At 46.1% G+C, this 27,619-nt stretch overlaps 1 long non-coding RNA gene across 1 annotated transcript; it reads left to right on the top strand.

The window, feature by feature from the left end:
- The first annotated feature begins 13,780 nt into the window (after window positions 1-13,780).
- LOC123281453 (uncharacterized) lies at window positions 13,781-18,430 on the top strand. The gene is made up of 2 exons (XR_006520950.2): window positions 13,781-17,044; window positions 18,227-18,430. It is a non-coding gene; the product is annotated as an uncharacterized lncRNA (long non-coding RNA).
- Window positions 18,431-27,619: the final 9,189 nt, after the last annotated feature.

The raw sequence follows: 27,619 nt of genomic DNA on the forward strand, positions 1-27,619 counted from the left end.
GCAGGTGGGTCTCCTGGAGGGTGCATGTTCTGCTGGGTTAGTCACTCAGAGGTCATTCAAAGATACAATATGGTTTCTTTTGTACAATATGGCTTCCCTTATGCCAACCTTGTGTTGAGCTAATATCATAACCACCCCCTGACTAACCTACCAGCAGTCATAACCATCAAGAAGTACTTTTCCAGAGCCCTTAGAAGGTTGGGAACAGCTGAGAAAAGGCTGCTGCCCACATCAAGAGGCCAGATATGATCTGTACGTTCCCCCTAGAAACCAGAAAACGCTGCCTTCCTTCCCTGCCCTGCTGGCAACTTGGGATCAAGCAGAACGAAACAACAAGCCCTAACAGCTCAGGTCCCAATGCCTCCTGCAGGCGGGTCTCTGGCAGGAAAAGGCGGGGAGGGGAAGCGGCGCCACCCAGGAGGCGGCCCTGCGGCTGGCAGCGGCTGGAAGCGGAGGCCCATGCTGGCGCAGACGCTGCGCGCGGGGGTCCTGGGGCTCTCCGTCCTGCTGCTGGCGGCCGAGTGGAGCGCGCCTCAGTGCGGGGAAGCTGGGGACCGGGCGCCTCTCATGCTCACCCTTCCAACACCCCAACCCGCCCACATGCCCCGGGACGAGCCTGCCATCCTTGCAGGAGCAGGCAGCCTGTCTATGGCTGGGCACAGGGCTGCGCGCCAGTGCGTGCACGGCCACCCCACCCACCGGCTGAGCACCTCAGCCCAGTCCTTCGTGGATCCCCCCGGGTGCATGATCCTCCTGAGGAGCCGTCTTTCGGCCCATGGATGCATGCTTCCCTGTGCATGAGACCCCCACGGATGCACGATCGCCCCGCGAATGCACCATCCTCCGTGAATCCATGGTCCCCGGAAGGATGCATCATGCTCTCCTGGAGCCTGGGCATGCGTAGCACCCCCTTCCCTGCAGAAAGGCCTCCTGGAATCAGCCAAGTGCTGCTAGTGCGATACTTGCTGAACGCCAGCGTGGGTGCGCTCTGCTCTCCCACCACCGCGGCCGGCCTGGGGGTCTCGGCGACGGGGTAGGCCACTTGGGGACCCAAGTCGAATCGGGGGTGCGGGGGACGGGGCTCAATGTTCGCCCGGCCCTGGAGGACTTTGACTCCGCTTCGGGGTTTGGGACGGGCCAGAGGAGACCTGCTGGGGACACCCCAGTCCCGCGAGGAGCCGGGTCCCCGCCGCATAAAATCGCAACACTGTTTAGTGCCTTTCCAATTTAAGCTGGTAACTCAGTGCCGGAGAGGAGGCCTCCGCCCGCTTCGGCCGGGCTCCCTGTAGACGCGTCTTCCTTGGAAGGGACCCGGGGGGTGGGGGTGCATTTCATGAGGCCGCGGCCTCGAGACCCCCAGGGATCCTGCGCCACTGCCCAGCGCCCACGCGCTTGTGGACCCTGGCGCGCGCTGGCGCTAAACTACACCCCTAGGAGCCCCTTGTTGTCTCCAAGTTGTCAGGGTCCCTTGTTTCAATCGCCATCTTTATGGATCCCCCTCCCCATGGGGCGCCCTATCCGCACTGTTTCTAAAGCTCCTCTCACTGGACCGGACCGCACCAGTAGCCTCTGCGATATCGGCCGCTATGCTCCGGGGTCCAGCGCCTCCGCCAAGGAGAACTAAGACAAGACAGCAACCCCAAGAATCACCACCCACTCCAAGTGGTCGCCTGGGTATTCTCCCTCTCTTTCTCCCAGCCTGGAGCAGCCAGGGCCTCCGCATTCTTCATCCTGAGGGGGGCAGTGACTCCTCCAGAGACTTTTTGCGCAAGGACTCTGGTTTGCAATGTGTGACAGGAGGCCAAGCGTGGTTAGACCAGATGACAAGGCTTGGGGACCAAGGAAGGGCTGCTGGAGCCCTCGCTCCTCTGTCCACACCCGAAAGATTCCTATCTATATCCCAGGGCAGTGCCCTCTTTCCTGCTGGGGACAGGGACTCAGTGCTGGCTGGGGACCCAGGCTCACTCCAGCCTTCCACTGACCCTGGTCTTTCCTCTTCCCTCCCGCAGGCCTCTGCACTGTGGTTTACTACTTCACCACAGGACAGCTCCTCTGGGGGGACTGGCCCTGGCTGTGCTGCTGCCCAGCTGCTTGGTGCAGGGCCTGAGTTATCTGTGGTTCCCAGCAGATGGACATCAAGGTCATTGTTTGCTGGTCCTGCTGCACGGCCTACAGCTTGGCGTGTGGAAGCGCTAAGGACTGGCAGCCTCCTCTCAACTCTGAGGCAGGATTGCATGAGGGCAATAGGAGGGCTCTTCTGTGCACGAGGACTCTATCATAGGGTCCTAGAACTTCAGGGATGGGCGATTTTCAGAGCGACCACATGGAACTCTGGCTCAGATATGTGCATCCGTCTTTCAGCCTGCACTTCCACTTCTTGGAGCATCTCTATCATCAGGGGGCTCCTTCGCAATGCACCTGTGACACTTCCAAAACTTTTTCTTGACTTCAGCCAAATTCTATCTTTCTGTTGTTTCAGTTCATTGCTCGAGGCATTAGAGCCATGGAAAGTGACCTGCTTAAGGGCATTCCATTTGGAGACCTACTACCTTAGTCAAGGAAGGTGGCATAGTTTTAACCACAGACTAGAGAACAAAGCTGGGCTGGTGACATTTGCATTTAGCCTTTATTGTAGGAAGAAGGCATTTGGGAGCCAGGGCCATTTTTTTTCACAAAAAAAGTAGCCTGGATGGGCATAGTGTCCTGCAGCCTTACCTGTGGTCCCCCTCTTCAGGTAAGGTAATATTTTCACTGGGATACCTGGATGCCTGGAGTGTCAGGAGGGATGTGGCAGAGACATAAACGAGCAATTTCAGCTCTCAGCTGACTCATAATCTATCTAGTTGCCAGGAAAAAAAAAAAAAGAAGGGAGAAAAACCAGGGATCCCTCCATGAAGCCATGCAGCACTTGTTCGTGACATTGGAGACCCCACGGATTGGAAGGGTGTTAGGGACTCACTGCCAAGTCTCGCATCTCGGGCTGTGCTCCTGGCTCTTCTTGGTGCCTTCGAGCTAGTCCCAGGGCTTTCCTTGAAGGAGATGAAGTGAGTTTCTGATTCTGAGGTGAGTCTGAGAAGGGAATGATCCCCTTCTCACCCAGAGCGGAGTCTCATGTAAGAGGCCGAGGGTGCTGCTGAGAAGGACATCAGGCCACCTCCCAGATTTCATGGACCCTTGGAGCTGGAACCCTAGATTCTAAAGACAGCAGAAGCACATTTGAGCCACAGCCATTTTGCCCAAACCTGGGCCTTTGTGTCCACACAGTGCGGTTCCTCTGAGAAGATTGGACCCTTACTAGTGGGAAGAGAGCAAAGATGGTTTGTTCACTCGACTCACAGAGGATGGGGCCTCTGCTGAGCACTACCTACCACATCAGCCCTTCCTTCAGCCCAGCCTGGGGAGAAAACCTAAGGGGTCAGGCCCCTGTAATCACCAAGAATGTGACCTCGAGGACAGACACCCTATTGAAAAAGTGAATCAACGTTCACCCAAGCAAACATCTGATGGCTCAAAGGAGACTTATGTCAACACCGGCCACCTGAGAGACGCTTTTTCTGAATAAATGCCACATGAATGTGCCTTCTGGAGCTCTGTGGGGCCCCTGGGGCCGAACTGATCCCGTGATGGGGACCACATCAGTCCCCTGATGTGTCCAGATTCTTGCTGCTGGTGTCCGACACGGACTCTGCTGTTGTCCTCCCCACACTCCTGCAAAAGTTTCTTAAATGATGCCAGGAATATTAAATACCCTAAAAGTGAAATGGAGAAGTGAAGAGAGACATGAAACTTAGAAGTTGGGAGAAATGACTAGTCATGTATATCAATTCTTAGTTTAAAAAAGAAGTTAAAGTAACTAAAAAAATATGTGATTTAAAAGGACAAGAAAGAAAAAGTGAGAAAAGGGAGGAAGTGTTGAAAAAGAAGCTAAAGCCAGAATGTACGATTACTCAAGGTGAGCCACAGTTTGGCTCTGAGATGTGGAACAGCCAGAGCAAGCATGAGAACTGCGTGGTTTGCAATGATCCCAAGATTAAAAATAAGCCAAACGGTCAGAAATCTCCTTCCTTAGAGAAAGCTTTGACAGGTAAACAGACAGCAGCAGGTCCCTTCCTGCTCCCGACACCAGCCCACTGGGTTCTCACAGAGCCAACATGGGGGAGGAGGGAGAGTGACTTTCAGCAAAGCCAGGCTGAATTTTTTTTTAATTTATTGTTTTAGTATGATAAATGCTAAATTTTATTGGCTTTTTTCACCTCATCATCTTTTTTTTTCTTCAAGTAACATTAGATTATAACCTTATATAACTTTCAGGTGTACATTGTAATATATTTCGAATTCTGTGTAGATTACATGATGTTCACCATCCAAAGACTAATTACAGTCCATCCCTACACACATGGGCCTAATCACCCCTTTTGCCCTCCGCTGTCCCCACTTCCCCTCGTAAACGCTAATCCAATATTGATTCCTGTGTGTATCTTTGTTGTTGTTTTTATCTTCTACTTATGAGTGAGATCATACGGTATTTGACTTTCTCCCTCTGACTTATTTCACTCAGCATAATACCCTCACAGTCCCTCCATGTTGTCACAAAGGGCCAGATTTCATCACTTCTTATGTCTGAGTAGTGTTCCATTGTGTATATATGCTACATCTTCTTTATCCATTCGTCGCTTGATCGGCACCTAGGTTCCATCCAAATCTTGGCTATTGTGAATAATGCTTTGATGAACATAGGGGTGCATGTACCTTTATGCATTTGTGTTTTCAAGTTCCTTGGGTAAATGCTCAGCAGTGGAATTCCTGGATCATATGGTAGATCAATTCTTAATTTTCTGAGGAAACTCCATGCTGTTTTCCATAGTGGCTGCACCAGTTTGCACTCCCACCAGCAGTGTATGAGTGTTCCCTTCTCCCCAAATCCTCTCCAACACTTACTGTGTCCTGTCTTGTTAATCATAGCCATTGTGACCAGAGAAGGAGCCCTCTCATGGTATTTTTGATTTGCATTTCCCTGATAGCTAATGAGGTTGAACATCTTTTCATGTGCCTGTTGGCCATCCAAATGTTTTCTTTGGAGAAATCTCTGTTCAGGTCTTTTGCCCATTTTTTAATTGGATTTTTGTTTTTTTGTGTTGTTGAGACATATGAGTTCTTTGTATATTTTGGATATTAACCCCTTATCAGATATATGGCTTGCAAATATCTTCTCCCAGTTGTTAGGTTGTCTTGGAAAGTCTTTATCTTTCTTTCCATTCTAAACGATAGCCTTGCTGTATAGAGTATTCTTGGCTGTGGTTTTTTCCCTTTCAGCACTTTAAATATCTCATGCCACTCTCGTCTAGCCAGTGGGTTTCAGCTGAGAAGTCCACCAATGGCATTATGGGCTTTCCTTTGTATGTCACTTGTTGCCTTTCTCTCGACATTCTTAGGATTCTCTCTTATCTGTACTTTTGGACATTTTAATTATAATGTATCTTGGTGTGGGCCTCTTTGGATTTAACTTGTTTGGTGTTCTCGGTGCTTCTTGTACTTGGATGTCTATTAGCTTACTTAGGTTAAGAATGTTTTCAGTATTATTTCTTCAGATTCTCTTCCCCTTTCTCTCTCTCTTCTCCTTCTGAGACACCTGTAATACGAATGTTGGTGTGCTTGATGTTATCCTCAAGTTCCCTTACACTGTTCTCATTCTTCTTAATTCTTTATTCTTTTCTCTTCATCTTGGGTGATTTCCTCTGGGTTTTCATCCAGCTTGCTGATCTGTTCTTCCATATCATCTACTCTGCTATTCAGTCCCTCTAGGGAATTTTTCATTTCCCTCAGTGTAGTCTTCATTTCTGATTGGCTCTTTTTTATATTTTCCAATTATTTGTTCATGTTCTCACTGTGTTCATCCGGTCTTCTCCCAAGATCTGTGAGGATCCTTATGACTTTTTGTTTGAACACTTTGTCAGGTAGATTGCTTATTTCTGCTTCATTTAATTTGTTTTCTGGGGTTTTGTCCTGTTCCCTTGCTTGGAACGTATTCCTTTGCCTCCTTATTATGCCTCTTTCTCTGTGCTTATATCTGTGTATTAGGTGAGTCAGTTCTGTCTCCTGATTTTGGAGAACTGGCCTTATGTAAGAGATGCCTTTTGAGGCTTGCAGTGTGCTTCCCTCTTATTACCAGCCCAAATGATTCAGGAGTGACCCCTGTGTGGGCTACTTGTGTCCTTCTTCTGTGGCTGGTTTGCTCTTACTTCAGGTACCCAGGGAGTCTAGGCTTTCCACTCCTTGCCAGCTGTTTGCAAATCATGTTTGGGGAGTCTCAGCAACATTGTCTACAAGGTCTAACAGCACACAGCTGTTGCATTTTTCCTGATAAATGAGTAATGAGTAGGGACCCAGTGTAGCTGGTTGCTAGGGTCAGGGGCTTACAGTTGCTGTAGACCTGAAACCTGCAAGGCTGTTTTCAGCTGTCTTTGTACTGCAGCTGAGAGGGACTGGATCCAGGCACAGGACTACCAAATTGTTTCAGGCTTTAGAAGGTGGGGGATCTCCTTTGTGGCTGTTTGTGAAGCATAAGTTTTCTGCCACTGATAAGTCCCACCCCCTTCAGGTCCAAACACACCATCAACACAATCCTGGCCTGTGTACACTTCCTAACCTCGTGGCATGTATCCAGTCACCCTACTGCAGAAACCCCCAAGTCATGACCAACACCCCCCACAGTTCACCTGGTCCTCACCCAGATCCTGCCCCCTAGAGGTGGACACACTCACTAGCCAAGGGGAATGTTGAAGACTTTTTCTAATCAGGGCCTGCAAAGGAGCCTTTGGGAAAGTTGTAGTTCACAAGCACCTGTAGGAGGAGCCACAGCAACTGTGTATTGCACAATCCTGATTGGCATCCAAGAAGGGATCACTTTAAGTGACTTCATAACAAGGCAGGAGAATCTACTAACAACCAAAAAACCAATAAATACAAACCTCCTTAGATAAAGTAGCTTATGATAATTTGACTTAAAGCATAAATATATTATTCTTTTTAATTCCAAATGATGCATAATAAATAAATGTTGTTGATGCAGATAATGAATAGTCAATGTATAAATCAAATTTGGATGAGTTTATTCGGAGCCAAGTTTGAGAACTATGGCCTGGGACCTTCTAAGGAAGGAAGGGCACCAATGAAGTTAGGTGTACAGAGTGATTTTCTACCATTTCAGAAGAAGAGCATACAGCATCTATGACAGAAATATCTCTATTACTACTCTCATGAGAAGGTAACGAGGCACACCAGGTCAGTGGTCAACAGGCCAGTGGTCACAAGATGAACATAGCAGGTTGGTAATTAAACCTTGGATCCCAGGAATAGATTCTTGCCCTTCATGAAATATTGATATGGAAGGAAGTTACATGCCCATCTTTAAAGGCACTATTCTTCTCCTTGGGACATAATAAGTGTGAAAACAGATGTAAAATGCCTACTCAACAGACCACCACAGGCCCCTTTGAAAACAAGGTCAGGCAGAGTTAGCTTTAAAAAAAATGGCTTCCTCATACTCTGATATATCCTATTGATTTTGATTTACTCATCATTACATCCCTTTTGATCAATAATCCTTGGATTACTTGAGATAAGGCACTTACAGTGATGCCTTCTTAGATGCATTGATGATCAAAGCACTGTCCCTCAGCACCAAGGTGGTTGCTGCCTGCCCTGGGACTATCATGTCTCTCAGTGCCAGGCCTTTATCTCATTGATTTGCCCAGTTATCCACACTGGGGGGAAATAATCTGATAAGCATAGAGGTGTATATTAAAAGGGGAAGCATTTCATATATTACATAATTTTTCTATTAATTTTTTATCATTGCACAAACATTGTATAGCTGTTTCTACATGACTCCTCATGCTCACATTGTTTCCAGTTATAGAATGGGTACAATAACAATGATTACAATTCAATATTTGAAAAGATTAACATTAAATTGAGTTCTCTGGCACATTCTTTAAGAGAAATGGGTTGTAAGATCAATTGACCATCTCAACTCACTGAGCAATAATTACTCAAGCCTGTATGCCAGTCTTACCACACTGAGTAAAGAAAATAGTAGTCATTTTGAATATTATGACTAATAAAAGAACTCCAAAGAGCAATAAAAATAGGAATTTCCATCTGGATCAAAAAAGGGAATCAATACCTGAAGGGTGCCAACCAAACAAATCAACAGTGGGTGGAGGATCGCTTAAGGCATTCACCTGCTTTTCCATGTGCTTTAGCAGAGATGACACATTGAAAGAGTCATCAGGTATAAAAACACAGCACTCAGTTTGAATCATTGTGTCTATACCAACTTGGAATGCTGATGGAATTTCTAAGGAAATTCTATTTTGAAGGACAGCCTTTCTTATTGAAACATTTCAGTATTTAATAAGGCTATTCCTGCTTGACTACCATTAACAGCTTGTTGAGTAAATTTAGTCATGGCTTGTAAATATGACATGACATCTTCTAGTCCCAAGGAAGGAACAAATATAGTTGGTAGGTGGCCATACCAATGGAACACTCAACAAGCCCATCTGACTCAAAGAGTGAAAGATGGGCAACAGATGTTATTTAGGGGTGAATCCTCCCCTGCTTCCAAGGGAAGTTCAGGGTGCAGTGTTTTAGCCATCCAGCCAGTAGCCAAAACCAGAGAATTGTTCCATATAAACACTGAGTCCCATTAGGAGCCACTCAATAGACATCTGAACTTCAAAAGCAATCTGTTCCAAACCAATGAATTTCTTGAAGGATGGTAGTGTTCTGAAAACCTTAAATGGAACAATTATAAAATAAGTATACAGTTTAAGCATTAAAAAGGTTTAGATGAGAAGATATAAGGTTGGGAATACAGGCCTGGTCCAGAGTCTTGGGACAGCTGCCTGCAACAGATGCCATCTTCTTCTGATCATGGTATGGAGATTTTTGCCTTGGTTAGTTGAAGCCTGGCATCAGAAATAGGAACTGAAACCCACCCAGGTGGAGAGATTTGAGATGGTCCTTTCCAACAGGGCTGCAAAGAGTCTTTAATCTGGTGTACTTCTCAAAAGACAAAATCTCCAGGGGAAAGTCCATGATTCTTAAGGTCTTCATCTCTCAGGAGCTCACTGTGCAAAGGTTCAGATACCGATATCTCATTTATTTTTAGGGTCTCAATGAGACTTTGACAATGATGTAAGAAATCTGTTTTAAGTAGAATTTGTTCACACATTCCTTCATCTAACTGCATAGGCCGTCCATTTAATATCTTGAAAAGGGACAGTTGATGTTTACCAAAGTGTGTCGATCTAAGAATGGAGAGCACTAGCAGAAGAGCTCTTGTCCAGAGGAGATTAAGTGCCTTTGAAAGTTTGAACAATTGACTTTTCTTTGCACTGTGGATTAAAATGTTGCATTCTTTGCCAATGTCACAAATAGATTTAATTATTTGTCTGATGAAATTAGTTCCCAAGTCACTTTGCAACTCAGTAGGTATTTGTCAAACAGGAATTATGTTTTCCAATAATAATTTACCTAAAACCATTGCTTTTTTTCAAAGAAAGGCCTCAATCCAATGTGAGAACATACAGATCATTACAAGAGAAATTTATGCCCTTGAGATGATGGTATTTGAACAAAGTCCTATTGTTACCTCAAAGCATCCTTTAGGAAGGGGAAGGTGGCTTTATGACCCATGAAATGGTTTCCCTAGGTTATCTTTTCAGATATACAGTACAATGAACATACTTTATGAGTCACTATGGGAGAAAGTTTCCATAAGTATTATTTCCCCCTTCAAATCATCTTTTTAGGTGTCCAATGGGTTAATTGATGTATGTGCTGGAACAGTGGCAAGTGTGCTCCACTATGCAGTATGAGTTTTTCATATCAGGCCTGAACCATGTCTGTGTGGTGAGGTCAGAAATTCCCCCTTTTGTTGCTACATTTGCTTTTCTTCTGTGGCAAATTCCTGAGCCTGTAGAAGAAAATCTTTCACTGGATTTGCAGAGTTAATAGAAAGTAGCATGTATTCTTGAAGCTAGACAGCAGGTCCAGCTTCATAATGTCCTTGCTCATCCTTTAAGTAAGAGCCATCTGTAAACCAAGTGAGAAAATAGAATGCAGTCGTGTGTATTTTCCGCCTGTGGTACTGGAAGCAAGGTAGTAGGGTTAGGATGGTGAAAAATATTTACCTACAACTACAACCCAAGAAAGTTTATCACTATTTACTTGACACTGCTTCCCATGCAGTTTAGTATGACAAACTACCCTAATTAATTTAGTATCTCCCTCTTTACAGGAAGAGAGAAGTATTTACTTTCATAAGTGCCAGGGGCCTTATGAAAATTCACAGAGAAATTTTCAAATCAAAAGAAAGACTTCATTTAGGATATGAATCTCAGGGAGCTTGTCAAAAACATCAAAATGTTTGAAATCCTTGGTCAAACAAGATCAAGTGTTTCCTGATCTTGTGTTGCTGTGAGACGATGGTCATGGTGAAACGATGCTTAGTCATCCATATGAGCAACGAGAGACGTATTCAAAAGTAAAGACAATTTTTTATACTCCGTTTATCAAGAGCAGAATAAAAGTCTAGGAAAATTATCCTTTTATGGGAAAGAGAATCAAATTTTAATTTTTCTACCAGCTTACTTTTAATATTAAAACTTGTTTGATTAAATTTATTTTGATCTTGGCCCACTTGACCAAACATAATACTCTTTCCTCACAGTCCTGTTTCCAAAAACCTACTGTAACTTTCTTTTCACACTTAAAATTTATCACATGCCTTCTTTTCTCATATTGCTGTAGGACAAATGTATCTTTCTCAAAAAAACAAACAAAAATATTTCTATTCTGTAATATAATTGACCAAAAACATACATCTTACTTTCCTTGAATACAAAGATGTTTTCCTTATGAAATTTTTAGTAGCTTTAGTGACATACATTCATTAGAATTTTTAACCCTTTCAGACCTTAATTTTTACTGAAGACTAAGAAGTAAACAGTTATGAATTGTCTTTTACATTTGTATTCTGTGGCTTGGCAAGTTTATAAACGCTTTTTTTATTTTTAGAAACATGGTACTTCATAATACAATCTTTTAATAAATACAAGACATGTTTACTAATAGACTCAAGCATTTTTTACTTTCTTTGTAATAAGAAACCCAAAGTAGATACACCTATCTACTCTAATTAATATCTAATATTTTATCTGCCATGGAAATGACCTAGATATGAAAGAAATTTTGGCATTTAACTTGATTAGCAAACTCTAAGGTTTCAAGTTAACAAAAAGGTTTTGAAATTATTTTAAGCCCGTACACCATAACAGAGTGATTGTTAAAAATTTTATCCAACTCTCTTTTCGTTTTCACATCTATTTAGTTTACCTGTTTCTGTATTGATAGTTCTGGAACTATGTTTATGTTAATCAAACCTGCAAACTAAAATAAGTTTCCACTTGCCAAAGATTGCTTTATATTATGTTAACTTGCAAGACATTTGGGTTCATTTCCATTACATTTATATAAGCACTTACCATCAGCAAACTAAAAAGAACTCTTTACCATCTGGAGGTAAGATATCACACATATATAACATACACATAGACACATATACAAACACTCCACAGCTATTGTTTTAAAATTACTGACATGAATCAGGTACAGTGCTATAAAGCTCACTAGTTATGAAAGAATAATGCAACCCAAATTTTGTTTTAAGTCCTTTCTAGTAATATTTGTGGACAAGAACCTCAAGATGCTAGATTTCGGGCAAGGCTGCCCTTATGGCCATTTTTCTTGCCTTTTTTCCTTCGTTTTTCCTCAATCTTAGGAATAAGAGATGGGCTGGTTAAGAGTTCCTGGAGAGGTGAGGCAATAAGCCTTTTTGAGATGAAGGAAATGTGTGGAATCGGAACTGCCTCTAGAGCTGCTTTCTACTTTTGCAAAGCTTTGTAACTTGAAGAGACTTGCTCTTAATTTCTCAGAAATTTGGGTTCTAGCTTTAATGACATTATACATCAATCTACCTGTCCAACTGCATCATCCTAATTGACTTCTTTCCCTCTGGGTGCTTAGTTTCATTGTAACTTAGGAAAGAAGTCCAGAAAATTGTTATCAGGCTCTGAATATCAGCTTCCAGTCTGGCTGAACTTCTCATGATAAGTTGCTAACTCCTTTCAAATGTCTTGTCAGGTTTCACAGGGACAAGTAGTAACTACCTGGTGGTATTGAACAATTCCATTACCTTTAACACAGCAGTTTCCCAGAATGCCTCTCAGAGTCTCATTAACTCTGGGTATATGTTACAGGGGTGTCTGTAAAGCCATGACCTGACACATTTTCCTTTATATACCTTTTATAACAATTTTCTTTTAGCTTTTGGCAACAAACCTTTCCATAGGGTCATTTTGGAATTTTGAAGGTTTTGCTTATAAGTGCACTTCTTAAATAATCTTATCTAATCAGGATGTTTCTTCTAATGACTGCTGTAATTCCTTGAGGCTGGTGACAGATCTGTAGGACCCTTAGCCGAGAATGGACTGCAACCAACGTTTCAACCTCTGACTGCAAAATGGGGTGCCACCACACTTTGTCTGACTGTATATAATGACCTTGACCTGACAATTTTTGAGCCTAGCCCTCAGGACCAAACCAGCATGGTAAAACTTTGTTTTCTTTCTTCATAAATATTTACAGTTACTGGAATATTTAGTTGAGCAATTATGCTGGAAGGTGGGGAGCTGGACTCTTTTAAAAATTTCCCTGTTACCTGGCTCTTATAAAAGAGCCCAGAAGTTGCCAATCTTTTTTGGTTTTTCTGCTTTTTTCTCCCCAAATCCCCCCAGTATATAGTTGTACATTTTAGTTGTGGGTCCTTCTAGTTGTGGCATGTGGGATGCCACCTCAACATGGCCAGATGAGCGGTGCCATGTCCACACCCAGGATCTGAACTGGCAAAACCCTGGGCCACTGAAGGGGAGCATGTAAAGTTAACCACTTGGCCATGGGGTCTGCCCCTTTTAGTTGGCTTTTACTATAAAGTCTGACCAATTTCTAGGGACAGTGTTGTGGGTCTGCCACTCCCATGAGGTTCTCAGTCAGCTCAGCACACCTTACAGCTGGGAGCAGCTGGTGGCCCTTCTCTTCAGAGCTGAACAAGTTCAGACTCTCATTTCTCAGTCAGGCAGTTTGTTCAGAATTCATAAACACAATTCTTTTTTATTTAAAGCCACAATAAAAGGTCAACCTGTTCTATTCACTCCAAAGTTACCCCTCTACTCTCCCAAGGCCTAGGAATTCCCTCAGGCTTCTCTTTCCTAGAAATTCCCATTGGTTCTTCTTACCTGGTGTATGAACCAGTACCTCCTTAAGGCACCTAGTCTTAAGGTTTGAAAGAGCTCGTATAAACTCTGGACCATTGACTTAAAATAAGGGGGTCTGAGTTTTAGAAGAAATCACTGAGTCACCTGAAGAATGCAGTGATTCGAGGTGGGGGCCAATGGGTCAGTTTGTACCAAATGCCAGTTCAGTGTAGATTCCAGGTGGTCTCCGGTGTGTTTCTCTGAAATCTTGCTGCAACAACATCAAGAAATGTCAACACGAATTATCCACCATTAATCTATAAGTCAAAATAGGGGTGGGCTTATTATGAGCCAAGTTTGAGGACTATAGCCTGGGGCCTTTCTTCCCAAAGGAAGGAAGGGCAACAAAGAAGTGGGGTGTACAGAGTGGTTATAGACTCTCTTGGAACAAAGAGCGTACATCACACATGACAGTAATAACTCTTTTACTATTGTCATGGGATGCTTAGCTGGGACAGCAGGTTGGTGGGCAAAAGGTGAGCCCAGCAGTTCGGTCAATAATCCTTAGGTCCAAGGAAGGGATGCTAATCCTTAAACAAATGCTGATATGGAGGGATGTTACACTCCAATCTTTACTGGCATCATTCTGGTCTTTGAGACATAGTAAACGTTTCAAGCAGATGTAGAATGCACGCTCAACAGGCCACTCAGGACCTTTCGGAAAGACAAGGTCAGGCCAAATGAGTTTTAAGCCACATGACTTCTTCATATATTCCAATATATCCAATTGATTTTCATTTATTCATCAGTGTTAAGTCTGACTCTATTCAACAACACCTGCAATTAGTGATTACATGTGTAAAGAAACCTTCTATTTCCCCATGCCTCTCCCTCCCAGAGAGAACCAAGTCTTCGTGGTGCCTTCCAGGGGCAAGTACAAGTAGCCTGAGAATCAAAGCTGGACACCTTGTGGCCAGAGATACTAAGAGCTAGATGTGGTGCCCCGGCAGTAGCAACATGGACCACGAGGACCTTCCCAGATGCCAATGTGATGGGTAGCACCACAAGGACCACACAGGAACCTCCTCTGAGCCGGGAGAGGACTCACAAACAGGCCCAGTGGGAGTGTCTATGGTACCTCATCTCATGCAGCAAATTTGAGCTGCTCCTCTTCGTGGGGAAAAAGTGGCCCCATGCGTGCTGTGATGGAAGACTTTGAGACCGAAACCCCAGATGTGGAAATGTCCATAATTCTGGTCAGCAAACCCACATCTAGGCCTTGTCACGTGAAACACACACATTTGGGCCATGATTGTGAAGAACGCAAATCGCAGTCTTTCCCTTTGGTGGCCTTGTTCTGCCCTTTACAAGATAATCTTCCCCTGTGGGCCTGGACCAGAGATATGTTGTCAGTTCACTTTAAACTAGTGCTACAAGAATCACCCACCCAAACAGCCGACTTTCATTCACCCCTGGTAAAGGACCAGGAGAAGCAGAGTTCCTGACATTACTGAGGACTTGTTGACGATGCAAGTCATGGACAGCCCACCTGTCTCCAGCTCCTGGGAAGCAATAGGCCAGTGAGGAATGCAGAATTCTGGTGGTCAGCTGACAGTGGGAAAACTGACTGCCAGATCAAATAACAAGATAAACACTGAGCACGGTCCACTCTGCCAGCACTGCCCACAGTAGGGTTGGGAAATGTCTTCTCCCATGATGGGGAGGCCAGTGAGAACCAGATGAGTCAAACCAAGGGGGTGTCTCCCCATTTGTGCTTCAAAATCTAAGGTGAGGCCCTGCTTCCTGATCCTTCCCCTGGAGACAGCAAACAAGAGCCCGTCATGTCCCTGCTGTGGGTGTGTATCCTCCATGGCTCCCACCTTCCCAGCTTGCAGCAGGAAGGCAGCTCCAGAGGCATCCATGGAAGCAGCTACTGGTCTAGATGACAACTTGCTGCCACCACAGAGAGCAGATGCACCATTGTGACCATGAAGCTTGAGCCTTGCTTTCGTGGGTCCTTTGTGAAGAAAATGGGGATTTCTGAAATCCCCTGTGGTATGCTGAATACACCCAGGCATCAGCTGTCAGCTCTGGAACCTGTGAACTGACCTATTTGGTAAAAGGGTCTCTGCTGATGTGATTAAATTAAGAGTTTTGAGATGGGAGATTATCCTGGATTTCCCAGGTGTGCCCTAAATACCAGCACAAGTCATAAGACAGATGCAGAGGGAAATCAGAACCCACAGGAGAATAGGAGGCAACGGGTCCACAGAAGCAGAGACTGGAGGGATGTGGCTGAAAGGTAAAGGGTGCTGGCAGCCGCCAGAAGCTGCAAGAGGCAAATGACAGACTCTCCCTAGAGCCTCCAAGGAAACGTGGCCCAGCCAACACCCTGACTTCAGCCCAGGGATGCTGATTTCGGAATTCTGGTCTCCTCAGCTCTGAGAGAATCAATTTCTGTTGTTTGAAAAAACTACGTTTGTGGTCATTTCTTACAGCGGCTTCAGGAAAGGAATCCAGCTCTAAACCAGGAAGAAGTGACTTCATCTTCTGCTGCAGGAGAGTCCATCCTTGTCAGGACTTGGTGTCATCAGAGCAAATTGTGACAGAGCAAGTGTGCACTTATCCTTCTCGTGACCACTATGACATGCCAGACCTGCTTCTGCTGCAGGTGTGAACCGCAGAGGAGGCCCATGAGAACGTGCATGAAGACAGCACAGCAAAGCTATGGCTGCGAATACCTCCCCCAAGCATCCCCAGGGGTCCCGCGATTTCTAAAGGAAATCTAGAACACTCCTCATTTTAAATGCGAAAGCAGTACTTTACCGGACTAGTACAAAAGTGCCACCTTGTTCCCAGAGCCCCTCACCACCCAAGGCCAGCCCCCCATCATGGCTGGGCTTCCTCTGCCTTGGAGGCTCAAATTTCATGTGCCAGCCCACACACTTGCAATTGCAGATATCCAAAAACTCAGCCAAGCCTGGCCACAGTAAACAAGGGCCACTCTTGGGCAATCTAGAGAAAGGTCAGGCTTCAGGGTCCTTGGACCCAGTGCAGACCAAAGTCTATAAGACATTGTCATGGGGACAATGTCCCCAAAAACACAGTATATTTTCACAAGTGTCTGATTTATGCACAGATCCTCTTATTTTCAGCAGTGAGATGGCTGCTACAAAGCTGGGGCAACTTTGTTTTTGTGCCTTTGCAGAGAAAAAGAGCTTTTCTTTTTCCAACGTTTGAACAAAAATGCTGGACTTCACAGTCATTGAAGTTTCTGCCACAACCCACCCCGATCATCATTTTGGTGAAAGGGATGTTCTCTCTGTTTGCTGGGGCCTCAGTTAGGGGTCCATCCTCCCCACTCTCTGAGGTCAGGTGTGTGGGTCAAGCATCCCACCTCAGAGCAGGAAGTGAGGCCATTCCCACCTGAACGTTGTGCCTGAGGGAGGGGGGCTGGGTAACAGACAGCATCCCAAGTACAGAAATCAATACTTGTGCTGTAATCAGGATCATAGCGGGCAAGGTTGCAAAACAAGTGCTGTTGTGCAAGCCCCTAGGAACCATATAAACAGCCGTTCCCCCCACTCGCAGCACCCTCGCTGGTCCCAGTCTCAGAGCAGCTCCTCCTCTTCTCCTGCAGCCCACGGTCCAACCTGCATTCACCATGCGGGGCCTCTGCTTCGTGCTCCTGACCTGCTTCATCTTCTTTGCTTACTTTGCCACAGGTGAGCTCTGAATCCTGGCTGGTGTGGGGACACGAGGGTCTCATGCCCAGGGAATGGGGATTAGGCCATATAGGTAGAGTAGTTGAGGCTCTAGAAATAAGTAAGAAACCTAAGCATCAAGAAGAGCTTCAACCAAAGAATGAAAATCTCATGGGAGATTCTGAGCTGTCTCTTAATGGACTGAAACATGGCCCTCAGTATCTCTCAGGCTAAATTTGGAGTCATTTCCCTGGAACACAGACCCAGTGAGTTGGTAGAAGCAACACCACTGGGCCAGGCCAGGCTTTCAGGCTGGCAGGTGAGGTTGGCCTTGGAACAGGCCTTGGGGAAACACCAAGTAGGAGGTGCCGTCCCCAGGGCTCATTTGCTGTCCATTGTCCCTGCCTGGGAGAGAACATGGGATAAAGGAGAAAGCTGCACCCAGGAGCCAAAACACCAGTGTGTGTTTCTCAGCTCCGATGCTGGCTTGCAGTGTGCACTTAGACAAGTCACTGAGCGGTCCTCAAATTCAACCTTGTCTTCTCTAGAACAGGGATACAAACCCCAGAGTGCTACAGAGTCTAATTGAGGACAAACAGGGGAGAGCTTAGGAGGGGCCTCGTAGAGCAGCAGAGACATGCCAGGTGTGTTCCCCCGCTGTGATCCCCGCCCTTTTACTGTGTGTGGTCTCTGCCTGGATGGCCCATGGTGACAGGCCCACACGTCAGCCCCTCCTGAGGCCCGGATGAAGCACAGAGGATGGCAGGACAGAAGGCCCCTGACCCCGGTCTGCTCTTTCTGCCCAGTTCCCATGACCCAATCTCTCTTGTCCTTTTGTGCCCAGGGCACATCAGGGTGTGCAGTGTGAGGTGGTTCTCATCAGGCTGCGTGAGGCTGCACAGAGTCCCCTTGAGCATCTGGAGCAGGGGCTGTATGCTGGGGGGCAGGCAGGGGAGCCTTGAGTCAGCATTCTGGGCAGACACTTCGGTACCTGCCCTCTTTAGAGCAGAGGCTGTCCTGCCCGCCAGGAACCAACACAGCAGTGGCAGCAGAGCAGAAGGAGCAGGGGCTCCGTAGGGTTTCTGAGGGAGGCGCCTGCAGAAGGAGCCTCTCCTGCCGGCTCCTCAGGGCCCGTGTCACGTCCCCACATTCACAGGGAATATTACTCCCGACTTTATGACTGAAAGATTTTCCTCTCCACAGCCCAGGTCATGGAGATAGACTCAGAAGAGGAGTGCAAGCAGGTTGGTGCCCAGTGTAAATGGTTTTCTTGCCCAGATGATCATGCACGTCTTGGTACCTGTTGGTTTGGGATAAAGAAATGCTGTCGGTAGCTGGGATGAGCTGAAGAACACAGAGGACAAGGAGCCCAGAGACTGAAATAAAGGGCTGACTATAACTCTGAAAGTGCTGTGGCATTATTTCCTGAAAATAAATAATTGCCTGTGCTGTGTGTAAGAAAGATGATTACTACATGTAAGAGTGTCTGGGAGAGACGTGTGTGGAAGCAGAGAGGGAACTGTCGCGTACATGGCAGGCCTAGGAGTGGGGAGGCCTGGCGTGCCTCAGATGGGAGATGCTTTTACATGGAAATGTTGGGGTTCAGGTATGTGCTGGAAGAGAGGATTCTAGATCCCTAATTATGGGAAGGTGACTGTGGTGTCCCCATATATGGCAGATGTGTGTCCAGGGGGAGGAAAAGGGAGACATTCAATCAGGAATTCACCTTATTCTGTTTACCACTAATGCTGAGCCATTTCCTGAGCCTTCAAAAGTTTATCAGATGACTCTGTGAGACCACATCCCAGAACATAGTGGCTTATACACCCACCACCTACTGAGCCTGTGTTACACGGTGGGCCAGAGGAGCTGGGCTCAGTTGAGTGATTCTTCTGGTCTCACCTAGGAGTAATTAGTCCTCTGAGGCTGTCATAACAAAGGACCACAGCCTGAGTGGCTTAAGTAATAAAAATTGACTTCCTCACCATTATGGAGGCTGGCAGCCCAAGATCAAGACATCAGCGAGGTTGGCTTGTTCTGAGGCCTCTCTCTCTCACTTGCCAATGCCAGCAATGCATGACTAGCTGTTGCAGAGAAAATCAGAATTTTCCGGACTCCTTTATAGTTATTTTGCCCTTTATATTCTATTGGTTTTGGAATCCAGAGAGGGCAGGGGACCTATAATGTCTCTGTGCTGAATCCCCCGAATGTCTTCATCCAGACCTTTCCCTTCCATGTAGACCTCTCTGTGACTTGAGGGAGTTGTGTCTCTCTCTACACCCAGGAGCAGGATTGATTCAGGGAGGTGAAGGCGGGGTCTTTAACACCCCCATCACCTCCTGCAGTCTCCTCCCTATAGCTGCCCAAGGAAGGATGAAAGAGAGATAAAGCAAAGAACTTGCAAAATAAATACAGCTTCGAAACCATCCCCCAAACCCACCAGCCTCACTAGTCTGTCTAAATGCTTCCTACATAGACCTCTATCCACGGCTCCTAGAAACAACCCCCTGGTAAAGGGGAGGGGATTAGGAATGACCCAGGAGTCCCCACACCAGCTCTTTCAGTTGTCTTTGACAATGGCTCTCAGCATAGACTCTCTGTTCAGGTGTCATCACATTCCTAAGGAACTCAAAAGAACAAAGTTATCGTTTATCACATCTGGGAGGTACGTGCACCAGCAGGGGTCATAAAATCCACAGAGCAGGTGGGTCTCCTGGAGGGTGCACGTCCAGCTGGGTTAGTCACTCAGAGGTCATTCAAAGTTACAACATGGTTTCTCTTCTACAGTACGGGTCCCTTATGTCAACCTTGTGTTGAACTGGTATCGTAACCACCCTCCTACTAACCTGCCTGCAGTCACAACCCTCAAGAAGTCCTTTTCCAGGGCCCTTAGAAGCTTGGGAACAGCAGAGAAAAGGCCTCTGCCCACATTGGAGGCTGGATCTGATTTGAAAACATTGGCGCCCAACCCTCCTCCACCCCCCCCCCCACTTCCCCCCGCTAGCAACTTAGGATAAAGTAGAACCATTCACCGGGTCCTGAGAGCTCAGTCCCAAATGCTTCTTGCAGGCCCAGGAGGCACGAGTGGCTTGGTTGGGGGGGGGGGGGGGGGGGGCGGGGGGGGGGGTCGCGTTGGCCCAGCAAGGAGGAAGGGAGGAAGGGCAGTCAGAAGCCGACCGCCTGCCATGCTCGCCACTCCAACATCCCAACCTACCCAGATGCCCCAGGAAGCAAGCTCCAACCCTACAGGCGCAGGCAGCCTGACTAAGCCTGGGCACAGCGCTGCATGCCAGTGCAGACACACGAGGGCACCACACCCCGCTGGCTGAGCTCCCCAGCCCAGTTCTTCGTGGATCCCCGCGGATGCACGATACTCCTGTGGATGCCTGATTCTCCCCAAGGATGCATGGTCCCTCGTGCATGAGCCCCCCACGAATGCACGATCGCTCCACGGATGCATGATCCTCCTTGGTTGCTTGGTCCCCCAAGGATGCAGAATCCTCTCCTGGAGCCTGGGCGCTTGTAGCCGGCCCTTCCATCCAGAACGGGCTCCTGGACACAGTGAAGTGCTCGAGTGTGAAACGTGCTGAAGGCCCGCGTGGGGGCGCACTGCTCTCCCACCACCGTGCACAGCCTGGGGGTCTCGGCAAAGGGGGAGGTCGCTTGAGGACCTGGATTGGGTTGGGGATTGGGAGGGGACTTGTTGACCGCACGGCCCTAGAGGATTGTAACTCCGCTGTGGGGTTTGGGATGGGCCAGAGGCGACCTTCTGGGGACGCCCCAATCCCACGAGGAGCCGGGTCGCGGCCGCACCAGATGGCGACACTGTTTAGCGCCTTTCCAGGTTGAACTGGTAACTCTTTCCTGGCAGGAGAGGAGGCTGCCGCCCACTTCCGTCGGGCTCCCTGCAGACGCGTCTTCCTTTGCGGGGACCCCGGGGATGGGGTTGAACTGAATGACCCCCGGCGTCGAGACACCCAGGGACCCTGCGCCCCTGCCCAGCACCCACGCACTTGGGGACGCTTGCTGCCGCCCAGTTGCCGGGATCCCTTATTTCAACCGCCATCCCTGTGGATCCCCCTCCCCGGGGGACGCCCCATCCGCGTTGTTTCTAAGGCGCACTGGGCCGACCCCCATCAGTAGCCCCTGCAAGTTCCGCACCAATGCTACGGGGTCCACCGCCCCCGCAAAGGAAAGCTAAAACCAGACAGGACCCCCGCGTCTCAGCACCCACCCCAGGAGGTCCCGCGGATGTTCTCCCTCCTTCTCCTCCAGCCTGGAGCAGACAAAGGCTCCGCAGTCCTCAACCTGGTCAGGGTGGTGACTCCTCCAGAGACTTTTCGTGCAGGGACTCTGGTTTGCAGTGTGTGGCAGGAAGCCCAGGGCTGTTAGAGCAGGTGACAGAGCCTGGGCACCAAGAAAGGGCTGCTGGAGCCCTGGCTCCTCTGTCCACACCCGCAAGATTCCTATCTGTATCCTGGGCATGCCCTCTTTCCACTATCACAGCTTCGTGTGACCATAAATCCGTTTTAAACTTTAATATGGAAAAATCCAAATTATAGGCACATAAAACGATGACTGTGCATTGTGCCCTTGCTGGTGCTGGACAGATACAAGCTCCCACCCCACTGTCACTGACAGGGATGGAGATCCTGACCTGGGTCAGTTTCACTCTGCCCACCTGGTTACTCCCCCCTACCATCCTCAAAGGCAAAATAAAGACAGCAGCCCCAGAGAGGAGGCTTACCATTTTTTGAGCACACACCTCATGCTGGGGGTTTTTTGCACCTGCTGTCCTGCGCCATCCAACAGTCCCTTCCTAGGACCTGGTATCTGATCCTCTGGGTCCCCTGAAAAGCCCTGGCCTTTCCTTCAACCTCATGCCCCTCTGGACTGACAGCTGCTCTGTCCCCTCATGAGCTTGGTCTAGCTGAGAGCCCTGCTGGGGACAGGGAGGCAGTGCTGGCTGGGGACCCAGGCTCACTCCAGCCTTCCCCTGACACTGGTCTTTCCTCTTCCCTCCCGCAGGCCTCTGCACTGAGATTTAATAATTCACAGCAGGACAACTCCTCTGGGGGTGGCTGGCCCTGTCTGTGCTGCTGCCCGGCTGCTTGGTGCAGGGCCTGAGCTACCTGTGGTTCCCAGCAGATGAACATCAAGGTCATTGCTTGCTGGTCCTGCTGCACGGCCTACAGCTTGGTGTGTGGAAGCAGTAAAGACTGGCAGCCTCCTCTCGACTCTGAGGCAGGATTGCATGAGTGCAGTAGGAGGGCTCTTCTCTGCATGTGGACTCTATCTTACGGTCCTAGAAGCTCAGGGGTGGGCGATTTTCAGAGCCACCACGTGGAACCCTTGCTCTGATATGGGCCCCCCTCTTCCAGCCTGCACTTCCTGGAGCATCTCTAGCATCGGGGGGCTCCTTTCCAATGCAGCTGTGACCCTTCCAAAGCTTTTCCTTGACTTGAGCCAAATTCTTTTTCTGTTGTTTCAATTCGTTGCTCGAAGCCTTAGAGCTCTGGAAGGTGACCTGCTTAAGGCCGTTCCGTTTAAACACCTATGACATTGGTCAGTGAACATAGGTCAGTGGCATAGATTTACCCACAGACTAGAGTGCCGAGAGGGCCTGGTGATGTTTACATCAAGCATTTATTTCAGGAAGAAGGCATTTGGGAGTCAGGGCCAGTTTTTTCCATAAGAAAGCAGCCTGGGTGGGCCTAGTGTCCTGCCGGTTTACCTGTGGTGCCCCTCTTCAGGTAAGGGAGTCTTCTCGCTGGGATACCTCGATGCCTGGAGTGTCAGGAGGGATGTGGCAGTGATTGCCGTACATCAGCAAATTCAGCTGTCAGCTGCCTCCTAATCCATAGAGTTTCCAGAAATAAAACATGGAGAAAAGTTGGGGGATCCGGTCAGTGAAGCCGTGCAGTAAGTGTTCACGACTTTGTAGACGCCACGGATTGGAAGGGTGTTAGGGAGTCACTGCAAGTCTTGGATCTCAGGCTGTGCTCCTGGCTCTTCTTGGTGCCTTTGAGCAAGTCCCAGGGCTTTCCTTGAAGGAGATGAAGTGAGGTTTCTGGTATCTCAGTTGAGTCTGAGGAGGGAACAGGTCCCTTCTCACCCAGAGCAGAGTCTCAGGTAGGCGGCCGAGGTTGCTTCTGAGAAGGACATCAGGCCACCCCCCGGATTTCATGGGCCCTCAGAGCTGGAGCCCTAGATTCTAAAGACACCAGAAGCACATTTGAGCCACAACCATTTTGCCCAAAGCTGGGCCTTTGTGTCCACACAGTGTGGTTCCTCTGAGAAGATTGGACCCTTACTAGTGGGAAGAGAGAAAAGATGGTTTGTTCACTCGACTCACAGAGAATGGGGTCTCTGTGAGCACTACCTACCATGTCAGCCCTTCCCTCAGCCCAGCCTGGGGAGAAAACCTAAGGGGTCGGGGCTCTGTAGTCACCAAGTATGTGACCTCAAAGACAGACACCCTATTGAAAAAGTGAATCAACGTTCACCCAAGCATCTGATGGCTCAAAAGGAGACTTCAGTCAGTACTGGCCACCTGAGAGACGCTTCCTAAATAATTGCCACATAACCGTGCCTTCTGGAGCTCTGTGGGGCCCCTGGGGCCCATCTGATCCAGTGCCGTCTTCAGAGATGGGGAACACGTCAGCCCCCTGAAGTGTCCAGATTCTTGCAGCTTGTGTCCAACGGGCACTCCACTCTTGTCCTCCCCACACTCCTGCAAAAGTTTCTTAAATGATGCCATGAATACTACATATCCTAAAACTGAAATGGAGAAGTGAAGAGAGACATGAAACTTAGAAGTTGGCAGAAATGACTAGTCGTCTATATAAATTCTTATTTTAAAAAATAAGTTAAGGTAACTAAAAAATATGGAATTTAAAAGAACAAGAAGAAAACAGAAGTGAGAAAAGGGAGGAAGTGTTGAAAATAAGCTAAAGCCAGAATGTGTGATTACTCGAGGTGAGCCACAGTTTGGCTCTGAGATGTGGAACAGCCAGTGCAAGCATGAGAACTGCATGGTTTGCAATGATCCCAAGATTAAAAATAAGCCAAACAGTCAGAAATCTCCTTCCTTAGAGAAAGCTTTGACAATTAAACAGAAAGCAGCAGGTCCCTTCCTGCTCCCGACACCAGCCCACTGGGTTCTCACAGAGCCAACACGGGAGGAGGAGGGGGAGTGCCTTTTGGCAAAGCCAGGCTGAATTTTCTTTTAATTTGTATTTTAGTATGATAAATACTAAATTTGGGGGGGGGGGTTGTTACTTTCTCTTTTTTTTTTGTACATAACATTAGATTATAACATTATACAACTTTCAGGTGTACACTGTAATATATTTCGAGTTTTGTGTAGATTACATCATGTTCACCACCCAAAGACTAATTACAATCTATCCACATACACATGGGCCTAATCACCCCTTTCACCCTCCTCCATCCACACTTCCCCTCGAGTAACCGCTAGTCCAATCTCTGTCTCTATCTGTTTGTTTGTCATTGTTTTTATCTCCCGGTTATGAGTGAGATCGTACGGTAGTTGACTTTCTCCCTCTAACTTATTTCACTTAGCATAATTCCCTCAAGCTCCCTCCATGTTGTCACAAAGGGCCAGATTTCATCATTTCTTATGGCTGAGTAGTATTCCAGTGCGTATGTATACCACGTCTTCTTTATCCATTCGTCTCTTGATGGGCACCTAGGTTGCTTCCAAGTCTTCATTATTGTGGATAAGGCTGGGGTGAACATAGGGGTGCATGTATCTTTATGCATTTGTGTTTGCAAGTTCTTTGGATAAATACCCAGCAGTGGAATAGCTGGATCATATGGTAGAGCAATTCTTAATTTTCTGAGGAATCTCCAAACTGTTTTCCATAGTGGCTGCACCAGTTTACACTCCCACCAGCAGTTTACAAGGGTTCTCTTCTCTCCACATCCTCTCCAACACTTGTTGTTTCCTGTCTTGTCAATTATAGCCATTGTGACTGGAGAAGGAGCCATCTCATTGTTTTTTTGATTTGCATTTCCCTGATAGCTCATGATGTTGAACATCTTTTCATGTGCCTGTTGGCGATCAGAATGTTTTCTTTGGAGAAATCTCTGTTCAGATCTTTTGCCCATTTTTTAATTGGGTTGTTGGCTTTTTGTTGTTGCGACATATGAGTTCTTTCTATATTTTGAATATTAACCCCTTATCAGATATATGGTTTGCAAATATCTTCTCCCAATTGTTAGGTTGTCTTTCGTTTTGTTGATGGTTTCCCTTGCTGTGCAGAAGCTTTTTAGTCTGATGTACTCCCATTTGTTTTTTTTTTTTTCCTACTGCTTCCTTTGCCATGTTATACATGGTACTCAAAAAATGCTGCACATACCGATGTCAAAGAGTGCACTGCTTAAGTTTTCTTCTAGAACTTTCATGGTTTCAGGTCTTACATCAAGGTTGAATCCACGTTGAGTTGATTTTTGGCCATGGTGTAAGATAATGGTCTACTTTCATTCTTTTGCATGTGGCTGTCCAGTTCCCAACACCATTTATTGAAGAGACTCTCTTTTCTCCATGGTAGCGCGTGGCTCCCTTGTTGAAAATTGGCTGTCCATAGCTGTTTGGGTTTATTTCTAGCCTTTCAATTCTGTTCCATTGATGTGTGTGTCTGTTTTTGTGCCAGTACCATGCTGTTTTTGTTATTATAGATTTGTAGGATATTTTGAAATCAGGGCAGGTGATACGTCCAGCATTGTTCTTTCTCCTCAGGATTCCTTTGGCTATTCAGGGTCGTTTATTGTTCTATATAAATTTTTAGGATTCTTTGTTCTATTTCTGTGAAATATGTTTTGAAACTTTGATAGAGATTGCATTGAATGTATAAATTGCCTAGGAAGTACGGACATTTTGCCCATGTTAATTTTTCCAATCTAAGAGTATAGACTGTCTTTCCGTTTCTTTGTGTCTTCTTCAATTTCTTTGAACTATGTTTTATAGTTTTTGCTGTACCGATCTTTCACCTCCTTGGTTAAGTTTATCCCTAGGTATGTTATTCTTTTTGTTGCAATTGTAAATGGGATTGTATTCTTAATTTCTCTGTCTGTTACTTTGTTGTTAGTGTATAGAAATATTACTGATTTTTGTATGTTGACTTTCTATCCTGCAACTTGACTGTATTCATTTATTATTTCTATAAGGGTTTTAGTGGATTATTTAGGGGTTTCTATATATAAAATCATGTTATCTGCAAATAGTGACAATTTCACTTCTTCTTTTCCAATTTGGATCCCTTTTATTTCTTTTTCTTGCCTGATCATTCTGACTAGAATTTCCAATACTATGTTGCATAAGAGAGGTGAAAGTGGGCATCCTTGTCTGCCTCCTGTTCTTGGAGGGATAGCTTTCAGTTTTTCTCTATTGAGAATGATATTAGCTGTGGGTTTGTCATATATGGCCTTTATTATGTTAAGGTATTTTTCTTCTCTATCTATTTTATTTAGACTTTTTATCATAAATGGATGCTGTATCTTGTCAAATACTTTCTCTGCATGTACTGAGATGATCATGTGATTTTTATTCTTCATTTTGCTAATGTGGTGTATCACGTTGATTGATTTGCAGATGTTGAACCATCCCTGCACATCCCTGGAACAAACCCCACTTGATCATGATGTATGATCTTTTTTAATCTATTGTTGTATTCAATTTGCTAGTATTTTGTTGAGAATCTTTGCATCAATGTTCATGAGTGATATTGGCCTGTAATTTTCCTTTTCTGTGTTGTCCCTTCTGGTTTTGGTGTCATTACCATGTTGGCTTCATAGAATGAGTTAGGAGGCTTCCCCTCTTCTTCAAGTTTTTGAAAGAGTTTGAGAAGGATAGGTATTAAGTTTTCTTTGAATGTTTGGCAGAATTCACCAAGGAAGTTGTCTGCTCCTGAACTCTTATTTTTGGGAGATTTTTCATTACTGTTTCAATTTTACTGCTGGTGATTGGTCTATTCAAATTCTCTACTTCTTGATTCAGTTTTGGAAAATTGTATGATTCTAAGAATTTATCCAGTTCCTCTAGAATATCCAATTTGTTGCCATATAGCTTTTCAAAGTATCCTCTTACAGTCTTTTGTATTTCTGAAGTGTCCCTTTTGATGTCTCCTCTTTCATTTCTGATTTTATTTATTTGAGCCTTCTGTCTTTTTTCCTGGTGAGTCAGGATAAAGGTTTGTCAATTTTGTTTATCTTTCCAAAGAGCCAGCTCTTGGTTTCATTGATTCTTTTCTTTTCTTTTCTTTTCTTCTTTTTGTTTTTAGTCTCTATTTCATTTATTTCTGCTCTGATTTTTATTATTTCCTTCCTTCTTCTGGTTTTGGGCTTTGTTTGTTCTTCTTTTTCCAGTTCTTTTAGATGCACTATTAGATTGTTTATTTCATTTTTTTGTTTGTTTGTTGAGGTAGGCCTGAATTGCTATAGACTTCCCTCTTAGAACCACTTTTGCTGTATCCCATAGATTTTGGCATGTCATATTTTCATTTTCATTTGTCTTCAGGTATTTTTTCATTACTCCTTTGATTTCTTCATTGACTCAATCGTTGTTCAGTAGCA

The sequence above is a fragment of the Equus asinus genome, chromosome 27 (assembly GCF_041296235.1).
Source record: "Equus asinus isolate D_3611 breed Donkey chromosome 27, EquAss-T2T_v2, whole genome shotgun sequence".
NCBI lineage: Eukaryota > Metazoa > Chordata > Mammalia > Perissodactyla > Equidae > Equus > Equus asinus.